Consider the following 16,582-nt stretch of genomic DNA (forward strand, 5'->3'; position numbering starts at 1 on the left):
CTAGGGGAGGGGGGAAGAGAAATACGGCACAAGAGTGACACTTCTCTCCCTGGCTCCTCCCAACCAGCTCTCAGCAAGCTGAATCAGGGAGGGCTGCATGGCCCAGCAAAGCCTCCTCCGCTGGGCAGAACAGCAACCCAGCCGGCTGCTCCTCTACAACATGCTCAATCACCCGAGAGCTTCTCTGTGGGATACTCTTTGAAGGAGGTATCCAGCCCCCATCAGAGGCCACCCGTCTGCAGGCTGTCACGCAAGCAGCCTGGCAGCCCTGAGCCCGGCTCTCTCCCCACAGCCTGCTGCAGCAGGATTTGTTTATGTGTCCGCAGCTGCTCCGTGCATTTGCCATGGGAATCCAGGCTGAAACTCCAGCCACGTCGAGCAGAGAAGCGGCCTCCCCACCTCCCCTCTGCACAGCCTCGTAGCTCGGCAAGCATGCAGAGCCCAGCAGGCAGAGTGCTGCAGGGGGCACAAGCCCCTGGAAACAGGCCTGCAGGAGCGGTGAGCCGCATTCCCAGCCCTCCGCAGTGCCTCCCCCACATCCTGCCTCCAGCCCTCCGCTGGGGGTAGAGAATGCAAATCTTGGGTTGTAATTTTTCCAAGTTAAAAATAACCCAGTAGTTTAGTAAGAGAGAAGCAGCAGCAGCGAGGCAGGGGGCTGGGGAGCCTGTGAGCTTGCTGCGAGGCAGCTACAGCATATATTTTTCCCTTCCAAGCAGAGGCTATGGAGGAGCAGCCTCCCAGCTCTGCACACATAGCTACAGAAAGCAAGACCCCTTCAGCATCCCAGCTGCAGAGGCTTCGCTGAGCAGCCAAACGCTCTTCCTTTCAGAGCTGCCCTAACACTCCCTCACTGCTCCCTAGCCCCAACAGAAAGGGGGCACAGGCCCCACTCCCCTGAGCAGGACATACAGCAGGACGAAAGAAGCAAGGGGAGAAAGGAGCGTACAAAGAGGCCCGAATAATCCAAAGTCAGGGAGCAAAAACCCCTCCGGCAGGTGCACATGTCCAGGGCAGGCTGGGTACAGCATCACACCAATGGCCAGCCCCAGGGGAGTCACAGTGGTGCCTCAAGCAATTTTCTGTTCTTAAAATATTTTAATCTTTAAAAAGACAAGGGAGGGGAAATTAACTGTGTTCTCTGTGGGGCCAGGGGAGCCGAAAGATCTGCTGATAAGAACACCCAGTGCACCTGGCAATCCTGCCAGCCAAGCCATGCAGCGCCTTCCCAGGACACCCAACTCCACCACCCCACAGGGGAACAGGCAACAAGACTTTGACAGGCAGGCAAGAAACAGCCACAACCTCCTTGCCACATGCTCCATGGGACAAGGAATACAGCGATGCTGCACAGCGTTCCCCCTCCAAAAAGCCTGCTCAGCACCAACACTTCTGCTCCCAAGCCCTCCCAGGCAAGCTCTCAGCCCTAAGTGACAGCCACGTCCAAGACCCTGGGGAGACACTTGGGACAGTGCCACTGCCTGTGCACAGAGGATGCTCTGTTGGCACCCAACAGGCAAGAGAGCACATGCAGGCTGGATGCAGCCCCCGGTAATGCAGCTTCAGTCAGCTGCGCTTCATGACTCTCATGACAAGCTCATGTGGCAAAAATGGCAATAGCTCCTTTTTGGAGAGTTTTCAAATGCAGCTCCTAATGCAAGACCATAACCACAATGACCTTCAGCAGTTATTTCAAAGCTGCACAGTGCCACAGGGCTGAGAACCAAGGGCTCGCTTAGACTCCAGTGAGCACAGCAGCAAGCAGGGACCAACAGCACAATGGGAGAGAAAGATGCAGAATCTCTGGAAACACCTTCGGTTTTGTTCAGCGAAGGCACATCACGAAACGCAAAGCCATGCCTGGCCAGCCAGCGTGTGCACAAAGACACGACACTTGAGCTCGTTGCTAAAGAGAGGGAAACCAGGTCTGAGCTCACCCTAAAACGTATTTCTTTTATCACCTTCATGGACAGTTCAAAATGAGGGGACACACCGCTCCCAAGAGGCACTGGGGGTTGAGAAGTGGCCATCTGCAGAGTGGGGATGCACCCAGCATTAGCTGCACACCCTTCCCCACCATGGGGATGCACCCAGCGTTAGCTGCACCCCCTTTCCCACACCATCGCCCTGCTGCCCTGGTGTGCAGGAGCTGCCAGGAGCAAGACAGGTTTCTCAAGCCTACGTCTGTTGTCTTCTGATCAGCAGGCCAGGAGTCTCACTACAAACAGTTGCGCATAAGCCGCAGGCAGTGGATTTTAATCCTCCACATCAGCAAGGCAAAAACCAGAGGAAAAATAAAACAAATCTCTACAGCTCAGTACCTATGCAGACAAGGAAGAGAGAAGGGAGGTAGGCCAAGCCTGCCCAGCCTCGGAGCTGGCACCCAGCAGGCTGGGCTCCCGCGGGTGGCAGGCCTGTGACCATCCTCAGCAGTGCCGAGGGCCAGGATTTCATGGGTGAGAGTGCACTGGTGTGTGCGTGAACACACGCAGCATTCCTGCGCACACAGGGGGCCCACAGCAGCTCCCTGCAGGGCAGCACCCCACCAGCACGATTCACATGCCCTGTCAAGAGCATCACTAGCTCAAGCTCCTGCCACATCAGCAAAGCCCATCGCACTGATGTTGGCATTTTCCAGACCTCTGCTCCCCATTAAACACAAACACGCCCCGGTGTGGCATTCGACCCAGGCTGCCACACAGGCCAAATTAACTGCCCTGTCTGCCAGACCTTAACAAGCCATTTCTCCATCACCAATGCCAAGTTTTCCTTCCACTTATTCGCCAGCCCTGGCATGTTGACCAACAAGCCAACAAGGAAGACGTGAATGGGGTGTCCAGGGAACAGACTGTGCCAGTGGCCATAAAGCCTTCCCACTTGTCCCATCACACTCCCAGCACTTAATATCCTACTTTAAAATAAGGAAAAACGCAGTATCTGTATCCATGTGCTGCAGGAGAGTCCCAAGTTGCGCAGGCCAATAAAGCCTATGGCAGACTGCCACTTCCACAGCTTCCCGCACAGCTCTCCCAACCCCTCTGGTACCCCGCTGTGGGCAGGAGGCAGACAGCTCACAGCCTCTCTCCTTGCCTGCCAGAAGCCAGAAGCACACTCCTCATATCGGCAGTTCAACACAGCTGCAGGACCAGCTGCCAGCAACCAAAAGGATGCCTGGTGGGCAACTCCTCTTCCTTAGCCTGGGACCGTACACCCAATCCGCTCCTCCACAAGGCGGGAAGCCTCTCATACCAAGGGGAGTATGTGCTAAGGCTGCCAAGGAGACTGTGCAAAGTCTCGGGTCAGAGTGACAACACAACCCTAGATACACATTAGATGGAAACAGGCAAAGTAGCTCTGAGGACACACTCTCGATGCTAGAAGCAGGCTCTCTTCTCTGAAGTGCCTGGCTGTTACCCCTGGGCAGAGATGGGATCATGGGCTCAGCTCCTGCTGGCTTCCTGGACCAGTGGTCATGAGGAGCCAGACTTCCCAACAGCATAAGAAAAGCCTCTTCCGAATTACTGGGCCCATGGGAGCACAGGGGTTATTGCCAGCTGCTTCAGAGGCTTCTTGCAACAGAGCAAACCACCCAGCTGCTCTCCAGCTATCAGGAGGGATATAGAGGTTTCAGCAGAAACCAGTGCCCTGCGCACTCTGCATGTTTTCTTGCTGCCTTTTATTTCTCACACAGAAGCACTCGGAACTTCACTTAGCTGCCCAAGTCCATCCTCAAGGTCACCGGCCCTGTAAAGATGCCACCAGGCACATAATTTAGCCTACAGCACCTTTATTAGTACAAAAGGTGTACAAAAGCCAGCTCAACCAGTAGACCTTGACAGCTGGCCAATTCAAAGAACCTTTTATAAGGTTACAGCTTGAGAGCTACAAGCCGAAGAGCACTGAACTCAAGCTATCCCAAGGCAGACGGCCAAAAATTGAGATGGCATTCCTGAAAGCACAGATCTTCCCCTCTTGCTGTTGTTAATATCCTGCACAGCAAACTCAAGCCGTCAGAAAACAGCTTTGCCACACTGCAGACAGCTCCTCAAAGGCAATCAGAGCCCTTTCTGCCTCTATTTTCCAACTGTAGAATGGGGATAAAAATCAAGCCTTCACAGCAGGGCTACTGAGAAGATGAACAAGCACTTGCAATGCACCTCAAGACTTGGCTGTAGACACATATGAAAGAGCACATCTGACACCCAGAGCAGATTTCCTGCTGGGATGGCACAGCAACACCAACAACACGCCACAGCTCCAAATGGTGACAGAGACCCCACTGCAGAGTCCAGCCCTGCTGAAAATCATTCCTTCAGGCGTTTCTGTCGGTCTTCTCCAGTTGAAACTCCCTGCCGTAGACCTCCATGGTGGATCACCTTTACCCCTGCCAGCCATCCAGCTGGTGTCCCCACACCCCCGTTTGCTGCTGTTACGTGCCAGCTTTAAGTTATTCCCTATTGCTCTCTTGCTATAACCACAGTAAAGTAAAAGGGAGAACCAGGCTTTGCACCCTCCTGGCAATCTGCCCCTGCTTCATCTAGTGAATAGTCCATGGGAACGTGCCCTAAGAAACACATCCAAGCCAGGAGCTGAATGAAACGTGGCCAAGCCACCAGCAGCTGGGCCACAAGAGCACAGTCAGCGTTTTAAGCATTTCCAGGGCCTCGCAAGCAGGATGGACACCACTGCTTTGTCAAATGCCTTGTCTTGCGTACAGGTGGCGGAGCAGGGACGGGTATACAGTGCATGAAGCAAGCTCAGGGCCAGCCTTGCTTTGCCCACCATGGCCACATCTCACGCCACAGTTCTTGAGAGCAGGCACTGAAGGCTGATCCCAAGCTACATCTTAGTGTGTGACGAGTGAGCAGCTCTCCTTCAGGCTAGGCAGCACTGCCATCTTGGTCCTAGGGGTCTCAAAACCCACGTGACAAAGGAAGCTCATCTCGGTCTGTGCTCTCTCACACCCAGTGAAGGTTGCAGGGGAAGTAGAAGGGACCTCCAGGAGCAAAAGGACATTTTGCTACACTGCTCACTCCCCAAGTACAGGACATCTCCACCACCAGCTTACAGAGGTCACTTGCTTGATGTTGCCCTGTTGGAGAAGAGCTCCTGCACACGCAAAGGCTGCACCTGCCCTGTCAGCACTGCAAATGCAGGCCACCCCACCCCAGGGGAGAGCAGAAAGTTGGCTGGCAAGAACCCTGCCTATGGCAGTGCCAGGCACTGGGGGAGCCAAGCTGTTCCTCAGCACCCAGGAAGGCAACATCCCAAACAACCACAGCCTGAGAGTTTACTGTATGCTGTGGTGAGGTCCCATGGCTCATGGCATCTGTTCTGCCTGTACATCCTAAGAGAAACTAGCAAACCTCGGCCCAAAATAGCAACAGACAGAAATCTGCTGTTCTCCAGGCCTGAGAACTCGCATACTGAAGCATCAGACCTGTTTCCCAAGCGTCCAAAGAACAGGGAGAAAAAGCAAAATGTAGCAAACTCTCCTGATGCAACACAGAGCAAGAGCACCCTTCACAAGCGGCGCTGCTACCCCACAGCCCTCAGGTCCACATCCTTACACACACCTCCACTTCAACTGCTCTGCCCTGCAAGGACTGTAACTCCCTGACATTTACCTCCAGGGGCTTCCAGTTTGTTTTGAATTTAACTCTCTGGGATACAAGTTCTCCACAATCTCAGCTGAAGCTACTTTGAAGAACAGTCTCCAGAGTTCAGATGCCATCTGTAAGGAGACATTCCTCTCAATCATCTCAACGCTTCCTTGCATTTGTCTTTTACACCATCCCAAGAAACACTCCAGCATGGGAGGGAGAGAGAAGTGCCAAAAAGAAATTCATCGATTCCTCATGTGCAAATGCTTGGAGTTCAGCAACGCCAGGTTTGGTTCCCTCCTCAGCTACAGGCAATTCTTTAATACACTTGGGAAGCCTTTTTAAACAGCAAGCACCCAAAGTCCTGCCCAGACAGGCTGCAAGTAAAATGCTACTGAAAGCACATATGGAGAGGTAGCCCCTTCTTGTCCCAGCTCATAAAGCCCTTCAGAGGCCAGCTCAGGGAGCAGTGAGAGAGCATCAGCCTTGCCAGGCGGGAGGTCCACACTTGCACAGGGAACACACCCCTCCTGTCAGAGCACGCCCAAGCTGCAATCACTAATGCTGACTGCAGAGCACCATCTTTGCAGAGTCCCTTTTTCTAAGCAGAGCTAGGACCTGAGAGCACATCAAGCCCCGTCAAACAGTGCACAGGCAGAGCTGCTATGGGTCTCTCCTGAAGTCAAGTTGCATTCATTCAGGGCACAGACACAGAAGACAACCACCATGTCTGGGACCCTCTTGGCCAACCAGCACCATCTTCATGGGGTCAGCTAGCCAGTGGGCAAGCACATGGCATCAGATGCACCAAACTACCAAGAGACTCTTGTCCCTGCTTGCCTGGCAGGCCTATAGACATCAGTCTCCTTTGACATGTAGCAACATGAAGGCCAAGCAAGCAAACTCTGGACACAACAGCAGAGCACAGGTCCCACAGACCCATGTCCTAGCCCACTCTTACTGCACATACCTGTCAGAAGTCCATGCCAACATGGTTTCCGCATCTCCTCTCCCTCCGTACCTGGATGAGCTACTAATTTTCTGACCCCTTCCTTCAGCAGATGTCTCTGGATGAACCAGCACGCAACAAGGTCCAGAAATCCACTTCTGCTCTGTGTCAGACATCTCCCTCTCCCAGCTCAGGGTGGCAGAAAGAGCAGGAGGTAGAGCTGGATCCAGGAAAGCGTTTAGGAGCACTGTCCAGAACTCCTTCTCTGCTCAGCAGAGCGGCCAGCAGAGAGCCTGTCTAGAAACCAGAGAGCAGCATCTGCAGATAACCACATCTCCACACACAGTGCACTATGCCCTGTCAGATGTGGGCACAGCTGTACCTATTCAAACACACATGTGACACACATTGCAGTCACACATTGTGACTGCAAGCCTGCAGTCACACCTTGCTACAGGGCTCCTGGAGAGGCCATTCTCATTGAAATTACAACTACTAAAGCTTCAAAGAGCCTGTGCCCATAGTGACCCACTCCTTCATTTGCTTTCCGGATTCAGGACCCTGGTCCTCACTCTCAAAGCACAGTGTGGGACTGGCCCAACTCCAAAACAGTGATGTTATTCTCAGACAGAAATTCTCACCCTCCGGAGCAAGGAGTTGGAGCAGTCACTGTGACTGGCCCACAAATCTGTAACCACTTCTCTGAAGAAATCAGGGTAACCACAAACCTCAGCACCTTGACAGTAAGTGCAAACCTTGCTTCAGTCAGCCTCCCCACAACATCACCACACAGCGAACAAACAGAGCACAGTCTCTGCTGTCTGCGGTGGAGGGGAGAAACCTGCCTTTATGTATGCACAAAAGTGCATGCCGGGAAAAGCTCAGATACCCTGGTGAGGGGCACCCTACGGGGACTGAGAAAGATCACTGAGAAACAGGGCTTTGCTTGCCCTAAAGCAACAAGCAGAAAAGCATACAAATAAGAGCAATACACTGTGCATTCCCACACCCCACTGCTCTCCATCCCAGGCTAAGCGAACACAGGGTACAGCAAGGATGCACCATGCACATATATAGAAGTCATCAAGAGAGAACGGCTCTCTTCTCTGATCCTCAACTAACAGACACCTAACATTTAAGCTTCATTTTATCTTAAGTATGTTTTAAGTTCAACCAAAGCGGATGAAACATTTAGGGTTAAAGGTGTTCTGTCCACAAGACCCACAGAACTCAAGGCAGCAGCTCACACAAAAATAGCAGCTTTCACAGCACATCTATAGCAAAGCACTAATGTTTATTCTTGTATCTAGGACTAACTTTAATTCTGCCTTGATGCACATATATAACAAGGCATATTAATGTTTCTTAAAGAACCAATACTTCACCTACCTATACGTCAAAAAAGTGAAAGTCCCCCATAACTTCGCATCACCCTTGTTCCCACATGTAGCATACTAGCACATTGCTAATGCTGGAATTCACCTTCAAAGGTAGCCATTGAGCATAAGACAAAACGCAAAATGAAAACCAGAAAGCACATAAAACGACTTAGTTATCTAATTGTGTTCATGACTTCTGAAGAGAGGTTTAACAACTGGAAGATTTTTGAAGGAAACTCAACTATGTCCACATAACAAACGTCTATTTCTAGTGCAATACAGGGGGACCAAAATTCTCAGCAGTGGCTGCTAACGTGGAGGGCCTGGTAGCCAAAGTCCTTCAATTAGCTAAAGTCCCGCTTCTGCCTTCAAAGAAATGCAAATGAGATACCTCCTGGGGGAAGGGGTTGGGGGTCTTACATCCTAGGGAGTTTTAGCAACCCTCAGGGCAGTAAGTGCTGCAGTTCCTATCCCCCCGGGCATACTGTCAGCAGGCCAGCCACAGGGACACTGGGCTGCGCTTCCCCCACCAGGCCTTTGCACAGACTTTTGGCCTGGGGTCCCTCACAGCACGCTCATGCCCCTCCCACCTGTGTTCCTGTGCAAGAGCTCCCAGGCTGCAATTCAAACACATGCTTTAGGACCACATAAGATACTGAACAAAACAACCTTGCCCCTCCACTGCCTACCTGACCCTCCCTTGCAATAACATGCACGTTAGTAGGGACATGCAGCCCTGGGTTAACACCAGCCTGACCCCAGATATTGCCTCCTTTTACTCTAATGCAAAGCAGATCCCACACTTTTATGGAAACATTTAGGAAACACAAATACTCTGCAAATTGACACTGACAAGCATAACTTTCCCCTGCTTTTGGCACAGTCACCCCAAAAGGGTTGACAAAAGCAAAGAGTTACCTGCATTTCAAACCAGACTTCCCATAACAACTGAGCCGAATGGCAGAAAGAGCCAGACAAGCGTCAGAAAGCTTCACCAGATCTAAACTTAATCTCACCAGTTAAAACACAATTAAAAAAAAAAAAGCCAACCACACCCCAAAACAACCAACCACATAACACTACCTATACTAGTGCAACATTAGGGCTGCATAAAGTTAGGGCAAAGGCAGGACTGCAGAAGACATGCTGTACCTCCTAGGATAGATGTTAATAATATCACCGTCAGACTGCTACTGAGCAGCATCCCTCACAGGGAAACCAGGGCTGGAAAATGTGATGTGTACCCCATGGCCAAGCCAACATCTCATCGTCATGATAACACCCGCACTCCTTGATCCATACCCAACGCACCTCCGCAAGCACATTTCCAGCACCCACATGAAAAACAAAGAGGGACTGGGACTCGGTTCCCACACTTCTCACTTTCTTTTCTGGACTGAAAAGTGTGTTTTACTCCTGTTAGAGCAGGACTTATACTCACTACAGGCTGGGAATCCCCTAGAGGCAACAGGCTGCAGTACAGAAACAGCATGCACCCCTTAACCTCAAGGCAGCACTTCCTCCGCAGGGGGAAGGTCCCTGCACAAAGGATGGGTCAAGTGCTCCACTGACCCCCTCGGTGCCAACACAACCAAGGCCCCCAGCTCCTCTCTGAGCACTGGGCCCAAGTGCAGTGTAGGGCAGGAGCCCTACACACCCAGGCACCAAACTCTCCCAGCTTTTAGCTGACTTCCCGAGGAGCCAAGTATGCTCAGGCATTCCCCAGAACACAGCCACACAACCTTTCCCCAGATATCTGTCAGGGACCTGCCTCAAACATTAAAGCCCAGCCACAGCATCCCAGGTATTTCCTACTTCTTAGGCTGACTGGACACATCCAACATAACAATGCTAAAAATTAATAGCCACGTATTGGCAGATTGCTAGGCTGCATACCAGATTTTCCCATATAAGGGAAAGTTGAAGGCATTGTCCTATCACACAGAAAACATATTGCACCAGCCTGAGGTATTAGAAAGCAAAAATCAGAGTCTCCTCGTGTCACAAGCTGACACCCACAGCACCACATTTTTCCGCTTTTCCCAACGGTTTGGTCAGCTTTCCCCAGCTCCGTTATTTCCACCAGGGGCTCATGCCTGAGGATCACTGGAGGCTGGCTGGGACAGGCACTGCCCAGCACAGTGTTTGCAGCACGCTGCTACACAGGGGCCCTGCACTTTCTTAGAGGATTTTCGTATCACCACGCTGGCGCTGCAGGCACTGACATTACCACCGTACCCAGGGTGAAGTGTAACTCTGTTTTCATGGGTTTTTAGGGTGCTGAGAACCCACCACACAAACCCTGCATGCTGTCGCCAACACTCTGCCCGCAGCAAACATTGCTACTGGGCTACGTATAGACCATTCACCCAGACCATCTTCTCTCCCCTTTATACAGCTTGTTGGCCCCCAACAACAGCTCTGCCTCTGCTTTCACAGACCAGGGCGAGGTCACCAACACCAGAGACCGACTCCACTATCCCAAGCAGGAAACTGGGGATGAGAGAGGAGAAATGCTTTCACTGCTACTTACAGGAACAACGAAAACAAGCCCTCTCAGCTCCCCTGAAGCCCAGTAAGACATCCAACCACCCTGCTTGCCAGTGTCTCTTTAAGACAATTTCAGAGAATCCTCCCTACGCATACCTGCTTTCTAGACCCAACACACCAAGTCCACATTCCTGCACCAAGGGCTCACTCGCAGTGCAAGGCTGATCAACCCTCTCCCCTCCTTTGCAACAGCAAGCTTCTCCTGCACGCTGATGTGCACGATACCAGCTCTTATCTCTGCAAACCTGAGACAGGCCAGGACACCACAGCTTCATGCAAAAAACAAAGGCCTGCTCTGGTGGCCGAGCTCTCAGCCTTGCCATCTTGCAAAAACAAGTTCACTTGCTTGTGCAAACCCCTCTCGAAATGACACAAACCATTAAAGTGAAACACTTTATATTATCCACCTGTAAAAGTTTATGTCTTTGGAGAAGCTCTTGAGAAAATATTGAAGCTCTCTCAAGGAAGACTAAATCTTAAAAATTATTGCGATTACACTTCTGGGAGGGAGGCAGAGATTTGCTTCCTGTTAAAGAAATATGGTAAAAAGCAGTCAGGAAAACAAGACATTCCTCTGCGAGCCTCCTCCACCAAGCCACTAGAAATCAACAGACCCAGAAAATACCCACAGTATTGACCATCAGGGCTAACACTGGCATATCCAGGGCCAGCTGCTCGAAGACCAGCAGCTTAGACAGAGCCACTCCCCCAAACATCAACATGAAGGACAACGGAGGGAGGGAGAGGTAAATTCAAGCCATCAAAAAGGCACACGCTACCAAACCAGACAGCAGCACTCAGAACAAGGTAATGAGGGGCCCTGACAGCACCTTCCACAAGAGATACGCATTATTCACACGCTACAAGCATTGAGAAACTGCACAAGAGCTGCCTTAGTTTCACAGATTCACACAGGCTAGTTTTTAACACATCCGTACTAGCCCACAGAGAGGGGCTGCAACTGCCTTCTCAGCAACAGGGCAATCAATGTTTCTGCTTGGAGAAATGAGGCAATAGGCAGAAATAAACAGCCACGGCTGCAGGATGGGCTTCAAACTTCACAAAACTGAAAACGAACCAAGATCAGTCTTTCTCCAAGTCCTCTCATTGACTTTGGCTTTTATTTGAAGAATAATAATACATTCTTTCAGTTCTGCTGCACAAGGTAAAAGCAGACATTTTGATAGGATGCAACTCTACCAGTTATCATGCTTTACAGCTTGAAGCACTCGAGGGGCAACATTCAGTCAGCTTCACCCCACCACTGCCACGCACTTCCCACCTTTGCAGCGAAGGAAACCCAGGAGCATATCAACGCTCCTGAAGGATCTGCAAGTTTAGGCAGCTGTACCAATTCAGAGACAATATGCAGAATTAGCTTTCCAAAAGCAAACAGACAACAACGTTAAGCTTTGTAGTGGAAGAGGAGTCAATTTTCCACTAAACAAGTGGGAGAGGAACCCAGTTGGAGGCCAGAAGCCTCAAGAGAAACAACCTATTTACTCCAGGAAGAATTTACTCCCAGAGCAAAAATATGCTGTTATTGCTTCATACTTCAACAGCTGGACCGAAACAATTTCTCTGCAAAGCAGCACAGCAGAGCTCCCGTGTGAATGAGGTAAACAAAGGGCGAGGAGAGGTAAGGCCATCACCTGAACAGCGCCCAAAAGCAACAGCAACACTTCACAGTGGGGAAAATACTCGCAGAGCTCAGTGTTCTCTCTCCTCTGGCAACACTCTAATCCAACTGACCCACACCAGTTAAAAAGATATAGGCAGCACCAGCTGCCAAATATCTGTAGCCCTGCAAGTGAAGGGGTCAGGGATAAACTTCTAACAACTACAACCACCTCTGTCTGTCCACGAGGAGCCCTCTGCCAGGGAGGCCAGTGACTGCAGAGGGGTGCTGGAGACTTCTGCACAGACCTACAGGACACTTCGCACAACCACAGTGAACCGTCTCCACCCCTCTCCCCTCATTCTCCAATCCCAAAAGCATTTGCTGCAAGCAGGAGGTAAACAACAAAAAAGCCTGAGCTTTTGGCTAAAAGCATCCCAACTCACTAAAGAAATAAACCAACCGCTTTTCATAGCAAAATTACTGAAAAGCTCTACCACACCAAAGGCCAGCAGCAGAACCAGCTCTCCGTGTGCTGAGGCAGTCTGCCTGGCCTCCGCGGTCCCCGACTTTACTGCGAGTTTAGTGTAGTTGTCAAGAAGGCAAATCAATACACAGAGAAAACGTTAGGTGCTCCAAGACGGGTGTGCACGCTAGGCAGCAATATTAGCAAACGATTTCTCTTCATCTTTCCGTATTCCGTTTGCGTGCATTTCTCTCGCAGCATTTACCCTACAAACCTCATTGATCAAGACTAAAATCCACCTCAGTCACCAGTAAAAGTCACCGATAAGAACAGGGAGAATCCCACAACGCAGCCACCAAAACACAACGGACGCAAGGCTGCGCGGGGCGACTACGGCGAGATGACTGCAGCACGAACGAGACGCGACTCCAACGTGACTGTGATGCCTCTCTGTTGTGACATGGCTGCAATGTCACAACAGATCCACGTCTGCTCCGCGCACAGCGGGCGAAGTGGGACGGATCCGCCGGTGACAGGGACGAGCCGTCGCCTGGAGCGGAGGGAACGGCCCTTTAACCGAATCCCCCCTCCTCATCGCCCCGGGTGCCCTTGCTCGGCAGGGGCCGGGCAGCAAGAAACCCGCGCCCCGGGGCCTCCAGCCTGCAAAGGGACCCGCTTCTCCCCCGCCCGCGAAGTTTAAAGACTTAATTATCGATTTTCTTGAGCACTGCGGCCGGAATGATGGCGGAAAGCTGCGCCCCGCGGGCAGGCTCCCGGCACCCCGCATCCCACCCGCCGCCGAGGTCGCGCAGCTCGGTGCGGGGCCGGGGGCCTCGCTCCCCCCTTCCCGGCCAGGAGGAGCCTCCGCGCAGCGCCGGGGGGAGCCCGCCCCGCCTCCGCCCCCGGCCCCGGCCCCCCGCACGCCCCGGGGCCGCCGCGGCTGCGGGGGCCGCCGGGCCGCGAGGTGCCGGCCCGGCGCCGGCTAGGCCCGGCCTTCCCCGCGCCCGGCGGGCCGGGGGCGAGCGGCAGGAAGGGCCGGCGAGAGGGGCCGCGGCCCCCGGCGCTGCCGCCGGCCCCGCGCTCCAGGGGAGGGCCGCGAGGAGGAACCCGCGGGGGCGCCGCCGCCCCTCCCCCGCCCCCGCGGACCGGCCCGTCCCCGCGGCCGGAGCCATGACAGGGCCGGCGGCCGCCCCGGCCCCGCCGCCCGCCCCGCGGCCCGCGCCGCCGCCGCCGAGTTCATTCATAGCGCCGCCCCGGCGCGGCCCCGCCGCCGCCCCCCGCCCCGCCGCCGCCCCCGGCCGCGCCGGGCGGGCGAACCCAAAAGTTCGGGGCAGAACTTACCTAAAATGGCTCCTCGGCCGCCCAAATACAAACAGCTATTATTTGGTGAAGTTTAGCCCAGCACCCTGCAAGGACACCCTAACCTCGCCCGGGCACGCCTCCGCCCCGCGCCCATTGGCTGCCCGCCGCCGCGCGCCGGCGCCCATTGGCGGGCCGGCCCGTCAGCCGCGCGGCGCCCGCGCCAAGCTTGGCTGCAGCGCGCCCGCCGCTCGCTCCATTGTGCTCCTGTTTGCACCGATGAGAGCGCGGCGGCGATTGGCCGCGCCGCCGCCCCCGCGCCCCGCCCCCCGCCGCCGCCGCCGCCGCCGCCGCCGCCGCCCCGCCCGCGCCCTCCACGTCCGCGCCCGCCGCTCGTTCCCCGGATGTGAACGGGCCCGCCCCGGCCCCGAGCCCCTGCCCCGCTGGGGCCTGTAGCGGGCACCGCCCGCCCCGCCGCCTAGCGCGGGGCTGAGCGGGGCCTGTTGGAGGGGCTGCGCGTGTCCCCGGCCCTGCGCCTCGCTCCCCTCCGGCGCCGGCGCCCAGGGTCGTCTGAGGCCTCAAGAGGTGCGAAGGCGCCCGGGGGCGGCCCCGCTTAGAAGGGGCCGGGAAAGTGGGGGCAGCTTCGGGAGGCCGCCGGCCGGAGAGGAGGGAATGCCGCTCCCCGGAGGGGTGCTCCAGGGGACCCGTTGGGGGCAGACTCGGGGCACGGGCTGTGTAAGCCGCCTGTCCGGGAAGGACCTCGGCAGGGAGCAACCCAGCAAGGTCCGGGTCCAGCACAGCCTAAGGATGAGACAAGCCTGCCGAGGTGGGGTTTCTGTTGGAATTCCTCACAACCAGCCCTCCTCGGGTGCCCGTTCCTGGTCACACAGCGCTTGGGGGCTTTGCGCAGCAGCCACGGTCCCTCCTCCGGCTCAGCACTCTGGCAGCCGGACCAGCAGCACCCTTGCCTTGGTGGCCGGCAGTGTTGGTGCCTGCCTTTTCTGCCTGAGAAGGCGTGAGCTGCTTGCCTGCTTGGGAAGAGGACCAGGGCTGGCAGTGCGGAGTCACTCCATCCTCCCAGCTGATGCAGGGATGCTCTGAGCAAGTTAGCTCCTGCACCAAAAGGAAACTCTGCTAGAGCTAATTAGCTCTGCTGAGACTCGGCGCTGATTAACTGAGTGCAGTGCAGTCCTTGTGCAGCCATCCCGCTTGCCGGGCCCCAGGGGGATGCTGGCACAGCCCTGCGCTGCACCCTCTGAAGTCCTGGCTTGTTCAGTACCAGCTGGTGCTGATGTCCTCTGCTGTCCAGCTGGCGCGTTCCCTTTACGCCTCCTGGCTTTCCCCAGATGCTGTCCTCTTGGCTATACAGCTCTTCCGATGGTCATGGAGGGCTCCTGGGCAGAGAGCAGGCAGCACCACTGGGCAGTGCTGGTGTGCTCTGGAGGTACCTGTCACTGCACATGTGTAGATCAAACACAAGAGGACACAGCCAAGGGACACAGATCTATCACGGAGCAACATCCACCCCGTTCCATGCCTCCTCCAGGTCCACTGCACAGATGAGTATACCACTGTGCTCTTCCCAGCGAGGCAGGACTTCCTTCTCCGCAGCATTCCCCTTTATCCTTTCTTGCTCCAACCCACATCTTTGCCATCCACCCTTTTTCCTCCCTCAGCCTGGCTCCTTGCCCATGGATGGCACTGGGGGACACTGCTGAGATCTCACATGTATGTTTTGTCTCTCCTGTCCCCCAGGTTCAGATTCTTTTTCTACTTGTAGATCAACATGTGTGAAGTATTCCTCTCCAGTGCCTTCCCCTTTCCCTAGTCCTGCCTACTCCTTCTCTAGCCACCAGGCATGCCTGTACCTGATCTTTTCATTTTCATCCTGCACTGGTCAACCTTTGGCCAACCAACACCATCCTTTGCTATATCCTCCCTCTGTCTCCAGAGCAGCACCTTGGCCTCTGTATGAAGAATGCCTGTAAAGGTGGAATTAATTGGTACTTTATGACCAGAAAACCAAAGCAGCTTATTTTCAGATTAACCATGTTTTGATCAGTTGGTCTCAATGCCTAAGGGTGGTTAAGTGACTCATTACTGTACATGCAAAATGGGCGGGCCAGTTGTTAGGAAATGGCAAAGCAAGACACAAACAAATCCCCTCCTGGATGAGAATTCATCTGGCAAATATCATTTGGGAAGACATTTTAATACCTTCGTTACAGAATTGCAGAAGTGTTGGTGGGAAGGGACCACAGGAGGTTGTATTAGAGATTTCCAGAGGTCCCTGCCCAGCACCATATTGGTGACCAACGCAAGATGGTATCAGCCGTGGCTCTGCCTACCTGAGCCTTACCACCCTTCACGGCCAGAGATTCCCCCACCTTTCTGGTGACCTGTGCAAGGCTGCACCATCCTCCCAAGGAAAAGGTTTTCCTAACATCGCACCTGAACCTTTCAGGACTCACTTTGTGGTTATTCCTCCTTCATGTATCACCAGGCACTGCCAAGAAGGATTTGACTCCATCATCCTTGTAACTGCCCTTCCAGTACTTGTAGACTGCTGTTAGATCAGCTCCTAGGTACCTCCTCACCAGAAGAAACTGGCCCAGCTCCTCCACCTGTATTCAAGGGCCCTGTGCCCATCTTGGTCATTCATCACTGATACCTCTCTGGCTTCTCAATTTTGTGGGCCCCAAAATTGGGCATAGTAAAGAC

General features: G+C 54.0%; 1 protein-coding gene across 7 annotated transcripts in view; it reads right to left on the minus strand.

The window, feature by feature from the left end:
• CHD6 (chromodomain helicase DNA binding protein 6) overlaps positions 1-13,997 on the minus strand; it is a 94,860-nt gene extending 80,863 nt beyond the window's left edge. For all 7 annotated transcript variants that reach the window (XM_076352311.1, XM_076352314.1, XM_076352310.1 and 4 more), the window contains exon 1: positions 13,904-13,997. The gene's annotated coding sequence lies outside the window, so the exon portion shown is untranslated. The remainder of the gene's footprint in view (positions 1-13,903) is intronic.
• Positions 13,998-16,582: the final 2,585 nt, after the last annotated feature.

Source organism: Aptenodytes patagonicus, chromosome 14, assembly GCF_965638725.1.
Source record: "Aptenodytes patagonicus chromosome 14, bAptPat1.pri.cur, whole genome shotgun sequence".
In the NCBI taxonomy this organism is placed as follows: Eukaryota; Metazoa; Chordata; class Aves; order Sphenisciformes; family Spheniscidae; genus Aptenodytes; species Aptenodytes patagonicus.